The following is a 17,055-nucleotide window of genomic DNA, read 5'->3' as shown; positions in this document are numbered from 1 at the left end:
TTGATCCCTCAATTGCCGTGAGAACTCGGTTATGGCCAAGTTCAGCACCTATTAAAGTTTATAACTTTGGTTCTGGGGCAGCTAGCGACAAAATTCTTTCTGCTCCAAGCTCGTGGGGACCCCCTCACTCAACCACATCTGGGTTCGACGGGCAATGCCCGTGAGAAAGGGTCGCGCCTGCCACGAGGGTCATCGGCGAAAAAAAGATGCAAGGTTTAAAAAATGTTTAAAACCTGTTATACCTATCTCCGGTTCGGTGATAGCTGGAAGGCTTGAATTTGGCCACCGGGTAGTCATGCCTCTGGCATGATTGCATGGCAGCTTTCAGCCCTCTCAGACTAACTGAACGGAGGGTATTTCATATGTATAGTTACGGTCGCCGCTATTGGCCGCCATGAGGGAAAATATGTTGCTGGTTTTGTATAAAACCTAAAATCATTATCTCTGGTTCGGTGAGGGCTAGAGGACTGAGATTTGGCCACCAGGTAGTCACACCTCCGGCATGGTTGCATGGCCATTCTCGGCCCTCTCAGGCTAACTGAACTGAGTATGGTTAACTGTAAAAAGTGTGGTTGCCTCCATTGATTAAATGGCGGAGAAATGTGATTTGTGTAACATGAGGTTCTAATACCCAATATTGCTATCTCTGGTTCGGTGATATCTAGAAGGCTGAAATTTGGTCACCATGCAGTCACCCCTCCGGCAGGATTGCATGGCAATTTTCAGTTCGTTCAGATTAACCAAACTGAATATTTTTATATGTATAAATTGTTGTAGGCATACTGCATTTCTCTGCCTACTGTAAAGCCAGCGAAAGTTACTGGCCCATAAGGTATGCTAATAGCCAGAAGGCACCTGCCTGTCTGAGGAGCAAGATCCGAACAAAGGCTCACTCCCCCAGATTAAGTACACAGGGCGGAGAAAGAGCAGGACATGCCTGTTTACATTAAGGGTATCATGCACTAAGCGGCGGAAAAATGCATTAGCCAGTTTAGCAATTAGCCATGTTTTTGGCGTGTTAAACTGGCTGTATGCTGTAAGGGGCGAATCCATGGGGAATGAATGCGCCACCACCATTTGATGAAATGGCGTGTAACCGGTGGCGGGACGGCTGCCTGGCGAGAAACTGCCGAAAAGTTGTCCCCTGCCGAGTTGTGTTTGCAGCCGAGAGAGATCCGCTGCTCTCTCGGCGCAAACATCAGCACAATAAAAATTATTTTTAAAACAACTTTTATTCATAGTGTACATGTGCAGGGGGTCTCCGGAGCTGAACCGCATTGGTTTCAGGTCGGGGGATCCCCTGCTTCCTGAGATACAGACCCTTTTATGAGGTGCCGGTATCCCTCTGCATTTGAAGGTCCCGATCACGTGACCGCGGAATGTAAACAAAGCAGAGGGATACCGGCACCCCATAAAGGGGTCTGTATCTCGGGAAGCAGGGGGTCCCCGGACCTAAAACAAAAGCGCTTCAGCTCCGGAGACCCTCTGCACATCTACACTATGAGTAAAACACACATATCAATAAAGACACATTCCTTACCTTACAGGGTATCTGCTATTATAGCGAAGCAGCATTAATATTTCTTTAATAATACTGTACAGTGAGCAGGGGGTCCCCCGAGCTGAACCGCATCTCTTTGTGGACCAGGACCCCCTGCTTCCCGAGTTACAGGCCCCGGTATGTGTGATCGGATGGGCAGTGTCGCCACCATGTTTATAGCGTCCCATACGCTATGTGCCCGCAACAAACATGGCGTCCACACTGTAACCGATGCCCCAAACCGGGGCCTGTAACTCGGGAAGCAGGGGGTCTCTGAGCCACAAATAAATGCGGTTCAGCTCAGGGGGCCCCCCACTCCCGCACAATATTACTAAAATACATTAATGCTGCTTCATTACCATAGCGGATAGCCTCTAAGGCAATGAAGGGGTTAACACATAATAGCATGTTTATTGGGGACAATTGCCCCCAATAAACATAGCAGCAATACGCAACATACAATACAGTAATGGGCAACATTACTATTATCCACAAATGAATAATAGTGCAGTTGTCCATTTAAAATACATACAGAACAATAAAGACATTAAATACATATAGCACTCACCCATGTGCGGCTGCCACGATGAAGGCCATCCTCATCTTCATCCTGCCCATGCCCCATCCGCTTCTGCAAAACAGACACAAGAATAAAAACATCCAATGTAATGTCCCCTAACCCCTTAATCACCATAGCAGTTATTAACCGCTACAGTCATTAAGGGGTTAACCCACCATCACCCACATACCTTCCCCCACTAACCCCCCCACACCCTGAGGCCTAACCACCCTCACCCACTACCCACAGGAGAGTCCTACCAAATACCCTTGGGGCCAATACCCCCTCCCCCAGCACATACAGTACAATAATGTGCCAAATAACTATTATCCACATAGGGATAATACATTATTTGGCCATTATTAAACACATTAAATACCCTAATAAAATAAAGAAAATTCTACTAACCTCATCAATAAGAAGGCTCCGTCGCCAGCATCATCCTTGGTGTCCGTTGCCAAAATAATAAATAGACAATACTTATCAATGACATTAACATACCCCTGAACCCCTTAATCACCTTATCGGGTACTAACCTCAAAGGTAATTAAGGGGTTAAGCCATCCTGCAATGGCAACACCACTTATGCATAACATCCTCAATTAATTAAAAACCAATTTCCTAAACAAATCTCATTTAATCATTCAATCTAAAGCCTCAAATTCCACTTAAAACATTGCATTTACAGTGTATACATGTAGCATAACATGTAAGCTACATGTACACGCTGCAAATCAATGTTAACAATACAATAATCCAACTAAAATAGCCTGACATCACAAGAAGTATATTATGTAATGCAATAAAGTCACCATCAATGAATTAACAGACATGAATTACATCCCTAAACAATTAAAATACCATCCATACCAATTACACAATTAACTATAGCTATCGTTACAGAGAACAAGTTCAAAACATACAAAAAAAGGACACCAAAAATTACAATATACTAAAGCAAGCCTCTTCATAACCTACAGTACAGCATAGAAGTCCAAAAATGACATCTCTCTAATAATAAAATACATTTAACACACATCTATGCATAGAAGCATAGCAGCATAGACACAATCATTTACAATACAGTAAATGAAGCTTTAACAACATTATCATTTCTTACCCTGTATGTATATATCTCTCTAGACATACATACATACATACATACAGTGGCAAGAAATGATATGCAAAAAAAAAATGAACACATGAAAAAGCAAAAAAAAAACATTAACATTAAATACATTTCTTTATTTAACTTACCATTACTTGACCCCACCGACTCCCGTTGATCAGCTTACTCATGAACCAATCCACGAACAGGAACCCATAAAATAAAAAACCATAAAATAATAAACATTAAAATAATAAAACACGACAATCCAGGAGTCTTCTAGTTGTAATCCATCTTCATCTGTACTCTTCTATCTTCTTCCGGGGTCTTCTTCCCGTCTGCTGCCACGCCCTGGTCTTCTTTCTTCAGTAGGAGGTCCTTCCTCCTCGGTGTCTGGCTTCAAAATGAGACGACATAGGCTTTTAAAGGCCTATGACGTCACATTTTCATCATATGGTTCCCACGGCCCTGATTGGGCCGTAAAAACCATGTGTTTTGGCCGATGTAAAAAAAATGATGACGTCACTTAAAGGCAAAGAAATCACAGCCAATCAGAATGGCTTTGCTACAATTGCCTTTAAGATGACATCATGAAAAGAAACATGGCCGCCCTCACATGATATGGTAGCCATTCAGAGCGTGGGAAGTCTATCCCTACTCTGATTGGTTCAAGTACCATGTGACAGGCTTTCAATGACGTCATATCCGTTCTTCCCCAAGCCTCTGTCACATGGTCTACTAGAGCCAATCAGAGTAGAGATAGACTTCCCACGCTCTGATTGGCTGCCGTACCATGTGAGGGTGGCCATGTTTCTTTTCATGACGTCATCTTAAAGGCAATTGAAGCAAAGCCATTCTGATTGGCTGTGCTTTCTTTGCCTTTAAGTGACGTCTTCATTTTTTTTTACATCGGCCAAAACACATGGTTTTCACGGCCCAATCAGGGCTGTGGGAACCATATGATGAAAATGTGACGTCATAGGCCTTTAAAAGCCTATGTCATCTCATTTTGAATCCAGACGCCGAGGAGGAAGGACCTCCTACTGAAGAAAGAAGACCAGGGCATGGCAGCAGACGGGAAGAAGACCCCGGAAGAAGATAGAAGAAAACAGATGAAGATGGATTACAACTAGAAGACCCCTGGATTGTCGTGTTTTATTGAGTAAGCTGATCAACGGGAGTCGGTGGGGTCAAGTAATGGTAAGTTAAATAAAGAAATGTATTTAATGTTAATGTTTTTTTTTTGCTTTTTCATGTGTTCATTTTTTTTTTGCATATCATTTCTTGCCACTGTATGTATGTATGTATGTCTAGAGAGATATATACTGTGGCAGGACGGCCTCGTGGCGGGGTCAGTAAGACGCTAGACACGGTGGTAAATGTTCAACTATAGTGGTTTATTAGCCACATCCAAAATAAAGTACGGGTGCACTGTCCCTTTAAGAAACTACTTTCTTGAAAATTAAAGCCTAGTCCCATTAGGGACACTAACTCACTTCTTGAGCCCTTACTAACAGGACAGCCAGCTAATCTGGTCATGCCCAAAACATGCTACACAAAGGGTAACGATACGTATAAGAATAAAGTCTTATCTGTTTTGCAGCTACAGTAGCAAACAGGAACACGGTTCCGGGGAGCAGGCTATGTCCATCCTCGCAGCGATCTTGATCTTTATCCTGGGTTGGGGTCCCAGCTGGTCCCAGCAGCCTAGCACCTCGCAGGACTTGGGGACCAGATCAACAGCAACGGCTTCCCAGTCGGGAGAGTTCTCTTCACCTTCCTGTGGAAAAACAAGCTCCCTGTGTGTGTGTAACTTCCTGCTTTTAAACCTGCAGTCTCTCAGGCCTCCTGCTTAATTAGGTTGCAGGTGTGCTTCTTTCTGTCTTAGGAGATTAACACTCTGTGAACTGGCTGCAGCGTCTCTCCATTCACTATTCCAGCCTACTGAGTTAGTGACTCTGTCACAATACATACAGGGTAAGAAATGATAGTGTTGTTAAACTTGATTTACTGTATTGTTAATTATTGTGGCTATGCTGCTATGCTGCTATGCATAGATGTGTGTTAAATGTATTTTATTATTAGAGAGATGTAATTTTTGGGCTTCTATGATGTACTGTAGGTTATGGAGAGGCTTGCTTTAGTATATTGTAATTTTTGGTGTCCTTTTTTTGTATGTTTTGAACTTGTTCTCTGTAACGATAGCTATAGTTAATTGTGTAATTGGTATGGATGGTATTTTAATTGTTTAGGGATGTAATTCATGTCTGTTAATTCATTGATGGTGACTTTATTGCATTACATAATATACTTCTTGTGATGTCAGGCTATTTTAGTTGGATTATTGTATTGTTAACATTGATTTGCAGCATGTACATGTAGCTTACATGTTATGCTACATGTATACACTGTAAATGCAATGTTTTAAGTGGCATTTGAGGCTTTAGATTGAATGATTAAATGAGATTTGTTTAGGAAATTGGTTTTTAATTCATTGAGGATGTTATGCATTAGTGGTGTTGCCATTGCAGGATGGCTTAACCCCTTAATTACCTTTGAGGTTAGTACCCGATAAGGTGATTAAGGGGTTCAGGGGTATGTTAATGTCATTGATAAGTATTGTCTATTTATTATTTTGGCAACGGACACCAAGGATGATGCTGGCGACGGAGCCTTCTTATTGATGAGGTTAGTAGAATTTTCTTTATTTTATTAGGGTATTTAATGTGTTTAATAATGGCCAAATAATGTATTATCCCTATGTGGATAATAGTTGTTTGGCACATTATTGTACTGTATGTGCTGGGGGAGGGGGTATTTGCCCCAAGGGTATTTGGTAGGACTCCCCTGTGGGTAGTGGGTGAGGGTGGTTAGGCCTCAGGGTGTGGGGGGGTTAGTGGGGGAGGGTATTTGGGTGATGGTGGGTTAACCCCTTAATGACTGTAGCGGTTAATAACCGCTGTGGTGATTAAGGGGTTAGGGGACATTACATTGGATGTTTTTATTCTTGTGTCTGTTTTGCAGAAGCGGATGGGGCATGGGCAGGATGAAGATGAGGATGGCCTTCATCGTGGCAGCCGCACATGGGTGAGTGCTATATGTATTTAATGTCTTTATTGTTCTGTATGTATTTTAAATGGACAACTGCACTATTATCCATTTGTGGATAATAGTCATTGTGCCCATTACTGTTTTGTATGTTAGGGTGGTATAGGTGTTGATGGGGTCATATATATATATTTATATATATATATATATATATATATATATATATATATATATATATATATTTATTTATTTAGTTAGTGTGGGGCTGGTGTATGTATTTGTTATTATTATGGGTAGTGGGGGTGGGTGAAGGGGGTATTAGCCCCAACGGTGGTTGTTTAGGGCTTGCAGGTGGGTATCGGGAGGCCTTAACCCCTTCATGACCGTAGCGGTATTAACCGCTACGGTCGTGAAGGGTTTAAGTGCACCCGCAACCCCCCCGCAAGCCCTAAACAAACAACAAGGGCCAAATACCCCATTCACCCACCCCCGCTACCCACAATAAAGCTGGCACGGCTGTTTAACCCCTTCATTACCTTAGCGGTTAACCGCTAAGGTAATGAAGTGGGCTTTAAATGCATTTTTCCTGCCTCGGATGCATGCCGGGGGGGTCCGGTCCTGATATTAATGGTATAAGCTCTGGAGACCCCCGGCATCAATCCCAGCCAGGAAAAAGGACTGAATTTTTTCTAAGTGCCGATTCGCCACTCATCCGCTGCCTCTGAGCAGCAACTTGCCATCTTTTTCTTGCGTGGCTGATCCGCCAGCAAAACGGTATTCTAGAGAGGCGAATAGCTCCGCTTAACTACTCGCCTCTACTAGAACACAGCGTGGCGGAAAATGTTGGATTTTTAGGCGGAAAGTGCCTTCTCGCCCCGCCACCGGCGGGAAAAAAAAACCGCCAGCCAAACTGGAGTTTTTTTTTAATTTTGCCAATTTCTCGCCCGTTACTGAATACGGATAGGCTTTTTAGGCGGGAAAGTGGCGAGAATTGCCTTTCCGCTGCTTACTGCATGAACCCCTAAGTGTCATAATTCACACCTCTGGTCAGAGTTCCCCAGTCCAGATCACCAGATGACAGACTTGGAGATGCCAACTTTTTAGAGTGGGGGTAAGGAAATGGACCTCTGACAAGAAGAATACCAACCCCTTGTGGGCAGGTACTATCTTGCTTCCCACGTTAGCTGGCAAAAAGTAATTGGGTCCAGGTAATTGTTATCCAATACCTGAGTCCCAATGTTAAGGGATAGACCCAAATCCCATATAAGTGATTGTAAGCTCTATGCCCAGTGTCTTCGTGGTCTTCGTTTTGTATCCTGATGTCTGATGAACTGCTAGCCTATGTCCTGGGCTATTTCATCTGTCCCCTTCCCAAGTAAGTGTTATATTCTGTTTGTTATTTTCTCAATACTGTATGTCCACCTGTCTTCTAAGGAATAAAATCTCTTTATTATATCACAGTCTCATTCAATTCAACCCAGATTATTTGGTGTATATTATAACCCTGAAGCTACCGTGACAAATACCACGTTTAAATACACCATCCTCAGTAGCCATTATGATATGATATGATACTGACTTCACAGATTCCAGTGGCATGATTTTGGAGCAGAGTGTAAATGATACACAGAACACCAGAAATTGTATTTTCTGTTGAAAGTGCCTCAAATTGTGGTTAAACTAACACATCAAATATTTAGTTGGTGCTCTATTTCAGTAATTTATCTGATGCTATTAAGTCACATTTTTAAGAAATATTTAAGACCAAACTCCTAACCTAGAGGTATTAGCTAACTATTACAAACTATTTTGCTAACTGTGTCCACTTTCACATTACTACCAGCTATTTAGCAAACTTATTGTATCGGCAACCACCTACAGCTGCAGTGGCCGTTATTCGAAGAAATCACGGAGCCGTTGTCGTTGGATCTTCTGTATTTCATGCAGTATTAATTTTGCATTCCTGCGTTCATGCCGCATTCATGCCGTGTGGCACCCATGGTTGATCCGCTGTTGGTCTGTTTAATTTAATATTTTGGATTTCATTTGGTGCAATTCTTCGCGTATCCGGCAGATGGCAGAAATTCATGAATTGTAATGAATTGTAATGTGTACAGTACTTGTGCTACTGTGTCGACTTGCAGGTGTTTAAAAAAATAGATTAAAACCTTGTCTACCACAGTGGTCCATTGTGAATTGACTTTGGTACTTGAAGACGTTATCAAATTTAGGCGTTTCTTAATAAAATAAACCCTGTAAAAGTCAACGCTGTGTAATGCTGTGTGCTTTTTTCTACATTCTTATTCCTGCACAATTGCTGGCTGGACTTGCAGTGGACATACTGTACCAACATAATGTGCACACCGCAGAATTATAAAAGACCTGACTGTAGTTATGCATTTTTAATTTGTTCTGCAATTAATGCTGCAGCAGATAACATGGCGACTGTTGCCGAAATTTATGAATATTTAATTTCGAACTATGATTTTTACCTGACGCTCGTGTGTGGAAGCATACGATAAGAAAAAAGTTAAGAAGCGATACGTGTTTTTTCGTATTGACCCTGCACCCGGAGATAGAACTGGGTATTGGTGTGTGGTACCAGATTTTTCCAGTGTGTTTAATCATGGAAACTTCAAAAGGAGAAAGTCTGGGTTGAATCCATATAAGATTCGTCAATCCCAATCCAGCAATGTAACTGCGCCGGCAACAGCGCCTGCACCAACGCATACACCGGGTTACAATAATGGTCCTACCGTCAGTAAAAACCTGGTGAACAGCAATCCTATACATTACGCACACAGACAAGTGATTAGTTACAGTATGCTGCAGATCGGTCCGTTCTCCTGTAATCATTCGCTTTGCTTATGGTTATTTAATTCTTGCACAATTATTGAAAATGTAGCCCAGCAATATGATTGACTGAGCAGTTACTACAGTAGATACAATTGGTGGACAGCTAGGGACAGGGCGGGACTCAAGAGTCAGAGCCTATCAGAAGTTTTTTGAACTGCTGCTTTAATTCCCCATGACTCGACTTGACGCATGCGCAATACCGTAAATAATAGCATAATTTTATTTTCCCCCAGAAAAGAAACTTTAACAAAAGGAGGGATTTCGATGGACCTACAGTAAAAATATCGCTTTTTTGAAACATTGCTTGCACATTGTGAATCTGATATAAAAATCCACGTACTTTAGGCAACAATTTAGTTATGTCGAGAAAAATATAAAAAAGGAATGTCTGTTATCGCACATGCGCATGCGTGTGTGAGAACGGGGGGACAAAACAGCTAAACAAAACCTCAAAAGATTTTCATGAATGGCTCTGTCTGGGGGGGGGGGGGTGTGAGGTGTGGATAAGCATTTCAATTCACGTTTGTGTGTTCGTAAGTCTTTGTGTGTTAGGTAGGGAGGGGGGGAGGTGCTACAGTTACTATATCACCGGCCCTTAAATTAGAAATGAAAAAAGAACTACAGTACAGAATGCAATGCAGCCATTACGAAGAAGATAAATATTGTAAATTTGTATTATTCCTGAATATTTGTATTTTTCATTCTTCCATGATTATCCAGATAAAATAAAATAAATTCTTCTTTAAATTCACGAGAAGCATTGAACCTCCCCCTCCCTCCCACCCCCAAAGAAAAAGAAAGAATGGCAAAAATTGTTAACTATCAAAAACATGGTTCACATTATGGTTTCTTTAAATCAGTCCTTCAAAAAGGGATGTCTCGTTTTTTTACCTTTTTTTTTACTTTAAATTTAAATTCTAATGAGACATACACGCATGTGCCTAAATGTGATGACGCATATGCATTTCAACAAGGTTCCAATGTGACATGCACGCATGCGCCTAAATGTGATACACGCATAAGCGTTTCAACAAGGTTCCAATGAGACATACACGCATGCGCATAAATTGAAAACAGGAGAAAGCTTAGCAAAAGTATTGATTAATAAATAATACAGTACATATAGTAAAGTGATGACACGCATATGTGTTTCAACAAGGTTCCAGTTCGACATACTGTACACGCATGAGCAGAAAAAATATTTTACATTCAGTAGAAGACGCGACGTTGTATTTTTGTATTACTTCTTTTCCCTTTATTATCCTGTATACAGTATGTGTCCTCATATATTTTAATCTGTGTATGTCTAAGAAGCCTGAGGCTCTACCGTATGAACTTGTAACGTTAATCTCTGCTTCAAATATAAATCTTTAAATTACAATTACACACACACACAGACTTGCAGAACTGTACAGTTGTACTGTAGGTTGAATTGCTATTAGATTTTTAAGACAACAACTCGCGATGGCTCACTTGAGTTTCCTGATGGTATTGCAGACAACGCTAAAATGCAATTGTCTGCACCAGGTAGAAACCCGAGTCAATGGCGGTACGGTTGGAAAACATCACACGCCATGACAGGGATATTCCAATGTACACACCAGGTGAAATCTTCAAATAACGGCCGCTCTTGCTGTACATTTATACGTATCAAGTGGCATTCATTACGAACATCTGCTATAGCTACTAGTGGGAAGCACAGGTATAGCTACTTTACACTCTGTTTTCCATCTTTCAGCTTAAGATTGCGAGACTGACACTAAATAATTTACTCTGCCTCCTACCTTAATGATATATTTAGGTATTACCTTCTATACAGGGTGGGTACATAATCTATAACTGACCCGATTACAAGTCTGAACTTAATTAGAGATTGAAGCATTCAATAACGCTGAAGGACATCTGCCTATCAATTAGGAAGCACTACCCTGTTATAGGGTGTTTTTTACACATACATTATTGGGTTACTTTTAAGGACTACTATTCCAAGTACCTAAAGAAGGGGGCTATTATATAATATTCCAATAACTTTGAGCAGATACCTCCCATTTGGGCCGAGTTTGGTCTTTTATGTTTTGTAATTGTGTCCTTTATGTGCACACTCTATTTTAATATTATATCAATTAAAGATTACTTTTAAAGTTTCCACATACATTACATAATGGTTATAGAGTGCTACAATAGCTGAGTTATTTTTTGGGGGGTTTACGCATAATTTTACAACATGCTTACACCACAAATAGGCTAAAGAGCTGACACTCCTGAGCCTCAATACAGGGATCAGAGGTAACAAAACAGGCATAACCTTTATTAGTGAGCCTCATTACCCCTCATAGTCACTAACATCTATAAATAATATCTCATTTAAAGTAATGAGTAAAGAAAAAAAATCAATTTTACAACTGTGTTTCATTTTTATTTTTTATTATTTTAATTAATGCAACTGTTAAAAAAAGGTTTACGTTTTATGTTGCTTTAATCTTTCATTTAAGCTTAGGATTTTTCAATTAGGGACTTAAAATCCTTAGTTAATAAAAGTTTAATACACATTAAGCTTCCCAAGACCATTAAATCCCACACTCTTAATGCTATCAAATGCAAGTCACTGGAAAATATTCAAATTTGTAACTTTAGGCATTCTGCAATTGTAATAAATGTAAATCTCTAAAGGAATGAAAGATGATTCACAATCAAGAAAAGCACATTATAGTATGTCAGCCAAAGTTTATCTCATCAATTCACCCTCCAATAAGGCTAAATATTTCAAATTTTAAATTGAACATCAGGGTATTAGATTTCCATACTTATAGGTAGTAGGTTGCCATGGATACAGTTCAGGAATGCATGTTAAATGGTGAGCTATAGATTAGTCCACCAATCCGGTGCTCAAGAAATAGATTAAGAGTGGCTGTGCTCCTTTTTGATATATAATCTCTATGTTGCTTGTAATGTTGTGATATACTAATGCTGATAGTAGTGTTATAATGTCTCTATACCCCATATGGATAAGGGGGAGGGAGCAGTGCAACGTGGCTGAGTGACCCATGAATACAGCAGCGACGGGATCACCGACAACTGGCTTTGCAGGTAAGCACTAAAAAAGTTGTCTAAAAAGTCACGGTTTTAAGGTGTCTGTCACGATGGACACCAACTTTATCAACACATTTATATTTCTGGGTACTCGATTGAACAGAACAAGTTGCAAAATAAATTGTGATTTATTTCCTTAATAGGCAAACACACGACATCGCAGAATACACTTAAAACAACACTTACTGGGATAAGGGAACGAAATAAATTGTCCTTTGCTTGCAAGCGCAAGAAATGCAGTCTTGATTTAAAGGTCCGGTGGCCAGATTGCAAGTTGCCAATCTAATATCCCAGCCACCTCAAGGAATTTCGTTAAAATTCGTTAGAATTCGTTCCAGAGTCACCAGGGCTAACGAATTTCGACGTTTGGGGCAAATCCTTGGTTACACTGTTATTAACCCCTTCTCTCCGGGACCGGTTGCCGCTGTGCTGGAACAAAGTCTTGCGTCTTTACATCATGGATCAAAATTCAGGAATCGCCCTGGGGATACCTCGGGAGCCATGGTTATAGACTGGCTAAGGCTATCTTTAACATGTGGATCCAATCCCCTTGTGGGAACAATTTTAACCCATCAATAACCAGGTTGCCCACAGTTCATAAGACCGTGTGTGACAGGGTAAATAAAAGCCACCAGCTATATGCCTGGCGACATATGTTTAGTCTGCAGTACAGCAGTGAATAGGTTAACTTCAGCTGGGAAGCTCAGGCAATTAGTTGGATCCCAGCTGCCTAATCAAGGTGTGTTAAAAATCCCAGGATGTGCACACATGCAGGCTAGCTGGACAGGAGTGAAGTATTGAAGTAGATTACTACTATAAGGTCTGTCTTTTTGTATGCTGTCTGAAGCAGGGAAATACCCTGAAACTCTGGAGAGAGAACAGCTTGATTTAAGGTCTGTTTTGCAAAGTACATGTTTTAGAAACTGTTGTGTTTGCCATGCTGAAGGTAAGCTATTTTGTTTGCCATGCAGAAAACAAGGAATTTTGTTTTGTCTGCTGAAGAGAAGCTACTTTTGTTTTGTGTGCTCTATGTTTTTTAGGGCTAAATAAATAAGCCTTGTCAAGAGACCCCGCGTGTGTAGTTGCATGTACTCTGCAACACCGGGCAAAAAGGCTTTCTGGTGTGCAGAGCGCATGGGTCAGGTTGACACCAATGCCACTTAGCATATCTGGGATACACCCATACCTTGGCGCCGCTGAGTCTGCTTTTTGACCCAGAAGTGTCAATAGCCTGGCATCTGTTATACCTCAGAATGTCGGCCGTGTATACATTATTGGTCTCTGGGTTTTTTCATCCCTGACACTTCTCTAGGCTGAGGGGTGCTAAATCAGTGACCCCTTTGAAGTTTAGGCATGAAAATACCCCCAGCTCATCCACCCATATCACATCTGTATGCCCGATGAATTCCTTCCCAGGCTTACAAAATACATCTTGCCTTATATTTAAAATCTGCAGCTTCTACACACTTTATTAAAACATCATGTTCCGTTTGTGTTATAATTGTAATTTTATATGTATGTGCATGTGGTGTTTTACTGTACTTACACCTCAAAAATCAGGTTTCTGGGTGCTTTCGTTTTCGAGTTAGAATTTCTAATTGAAATGCCGGCTTTGAGACCGCAAGTAATGGATAGCCAGCCATAGACAGCCCTTTAAACTTTTGCCACGCTTTTCCAATCAGGGCTAGCGTTGGGCTTTCCTACGCCATCATGTGTCGGTTAGAGGGTATAGCAAGCAATGCATTTTGACTTTTAACATAGCAAGCAGGGAATGGCTTGCAAATGGGGAAATAAAACGTCTGGGACAGGGCAAACATAGTAATGCTTAGCAAATCAGTTTAACCCCTTCCTTCCCACTGCGGGTCAGGATTAATCAGCTGTGTATAACTTTTGTTTAAGGCCTGATTAATCCTCCCCCTGTCACAGTAGTCCAATAACATTGTAAAAGAAAGACAACGGGGATAGCTCAGGGGCATGTAGATAAGGTCTAATATCATATCTCCAACATACCCGCCCAATCCCCTTAGAGGGAATTTCCCACACTCCAATCTCCAACTTGCCCACAGTTTGCAGAGTGGGTACTACATGGATTTCCAGTTGGTCCACCTCCTGTGCTAACCTGACACCTTGGCTCCTTACCGTATGGGTACTCCCCTTTTCCCTGGCGTCTCCCAGGCTAGGAGTTGGTCTCAAAGTGTGAACTTGCCCAGATGACTAACAGGATCTCCTATTCAGCGAGCATCCCGGCTAATTCACACCCTGTTGCTCTTGGGGCTTTCATCTGCAACACTTCCCTAGACCCATAGGCATTGCCTCAACAGGGTGTCTCTGAAGTCTGCAGCAGAAAGTGCCCACAGTTCATGGGTGTTAAGACATTTGGTCACTAGATGCATTACAAAGGCAAGTAGAAAAAATGTATCCTGCCTGTACTGTACATTTAAAACTGCAGCCAGAAAGGCACTTTATTAAAAATATATGTTTTACTGCTTCTAAGGTTATATTTTTAATATGTGTGTGCTTGGGGTGTTACTCTGGGGCTGCACACCAAAAATCAGGGTGCTAGCCCATTCCGTTCCCGAATTAGGGGCTTCTCCTTGAACCGGGAATGCTGGGCTATGGGCTCCCCACGTCAATTGACTTGCGGTTAACCGAGTTCCCACGTCAATTGACTTGCGGTGAGTCGAGTTCCCATAGCAATTGCCTGCCGCCTTTCAAGTTACGCTACTAACCGTGACTGGATACATTGTAACCGGTGCCCACTTGAGACTGAAACCGAAACCCTTTGAATCAATTGCGAGTTCAAGCCTCAGTAATGGATGCCTATGTTACTCAGCGGAACAAAGCGACCGCGCCACGCTTCTCCAATTAGCTTACGGCTTTGCTCGCGCAGCACCATCTTGTGTCCAAAAACCAGTAGTGCAGTGTAACAGGGGAGTAATCCCTGTTCAAGTAATGTGCCTTTAATCTAGCAGTCATGGGGTTAACTGCTGGTAGTCAATTAATAAACACCACCTGCCTGATCTAGTTTGCTTACAAAAGCCTGTCTGTTGAGACAGGAAGTGACTCCTTAGCTCTGAATGAGAGCTGACCTTTGGAGAGACAGAGGTGTGTTCTTGAGACTCCCAGGAGAGACTGACCAAGAGAACAAACATCTCTGGAGCTGATCTGTCTTGAGCTCTGCCCAGCATAGCTGATTGCAAGACACCAAATAAGACTTCTAAACCTGGATGCTGATATTTTCTGTGCACGCACGGGTGCGGTTCCAGGAGAGCAGAGAAGCTTACTCTACAGCAAGAAACAGATAAGACTATCATAATTAAGAGACTGCTTATATCTTCTTATTTCATGCTATATGTTTGGGGCTGGGAGAAATGCTTAACTAACGGAGATGTGAATTAATTGCATAGGATTTCACTAGAAATACTCCCAAGTGAATAGAAGCTTTGTCCCCCCCCCCCTGTGTTTGGATGATTTCCTGATGAAAAGAAAAAGGCACAATAAAGCCTATTATAATTTCACCTTATAAAGTCTCCAATTGTGTACCTCTGTGAACGTCCGTCTACATGCAGGAATACAATGAAATACATTACTGCAGGCCTATGCAATCCTGCAAAACGGGGACAATATGGTACAGAGGGGAAAATAATACATGTGTAGTGCATATTAAATTAATCCCTTCATCCCCAATGCGAAGTAAGGTTAACCATCCGAGTGTCCGAGCGACCCCCTGATGCCCCGCTAGTGAAATGGAGGGGGCTACCTGCAACAACTGCTGCCTATACTCCTGTTGTACCACTAGCTGTCTCTTCCCTGTCCATATTCATCTAAACCTATAGTCCCTTGTTCTCTATACAGGATAGTACAAAGTAGCTTGTGGGGAGTGCAAATGTCACCATATGTGGAATATATATATATATATATATATATATATATATATATATATATATATATATATATATTGTAGTAATTCCAATATAAACAGCAACTAGGTATTCACACTTTCCCAATTGGGTAACAGCAATAGGTGAATCAATATGGTCTAGGTTCTTCCCATTGATAGAAGGCAACTGGTCTCAGCGTGATTTCCCTCAATGTAACAGAGATGACACTTTTAGTGCAACATTGCATGTTCAATTGATGTGTATATTTAAGCAGCAAATATTACACTTACATTTACACAATATGCATAGACACATAAGACTACAGATGAGTGGCTCGTTTTTCTGCCGTCAGCCCCTGCTGGTGTGATGCATCGCGTGAGTTCCGGCGATCTGTCGCGTCACTTCCGGTTTGCGATTGGTCTCGGTTTGGATTGACTGGCACAGGGCAATAATGGGAGCTTGTCCAGCCTACTGCAACTTGACTCTACATGTTTTGCTTATCAAAAAGCTTCATCAGGAGTCATCATCATGACTTCTACCAATTGGGAAAGTATGTCTCCATTTCTGTGAATATCTGGTTGTTGTTTATATTGGAATTACTACACTATATTATTCTAAATATATTTTTTCCACATATGGTGACATCTGCGCTCCCCAAAAGTTACTTCGTACTATCCATTCCAGGAGAACTTGGACCTTCTCTTTATAGGGTTGAGCTGCGACGTTTACTTTATACACGTTGTATATTATATTGTTTTCACTTATACACATTGAGCACTCTCACATATTGGTTGGATTGTTCACTTTAATTTAATTTATCACAGCATATACCGCTTTGAGGAGCACTTCACATATAAGTTTTCTCTACACAGGAGCCCGCATTGCCACAAGAAGTAATCAGACCAATTGCTTGACTTAGACTCGGATGCCTGAAGTCTCATGCCCTCTAAGCCGGGGTCTGATCGCACCACAT

This window comes from Ascaphus truei, chromosome 3 (assembly GCF_040206685.1).
Source record: "Ascaphus truei isolate aAscTru1 chromosome 3, aAscTru1.hap1, whole genome shotgun sequence".
Classification (NCBI taxonomy): Eukaryota; Metazoa; Chordata; class Amphibia; order Anura; family Ascaphidae; genus Ascaphus; species Ascaphus truei.
Note: the sequence above shows the minus strand (reverse complement) of the source record.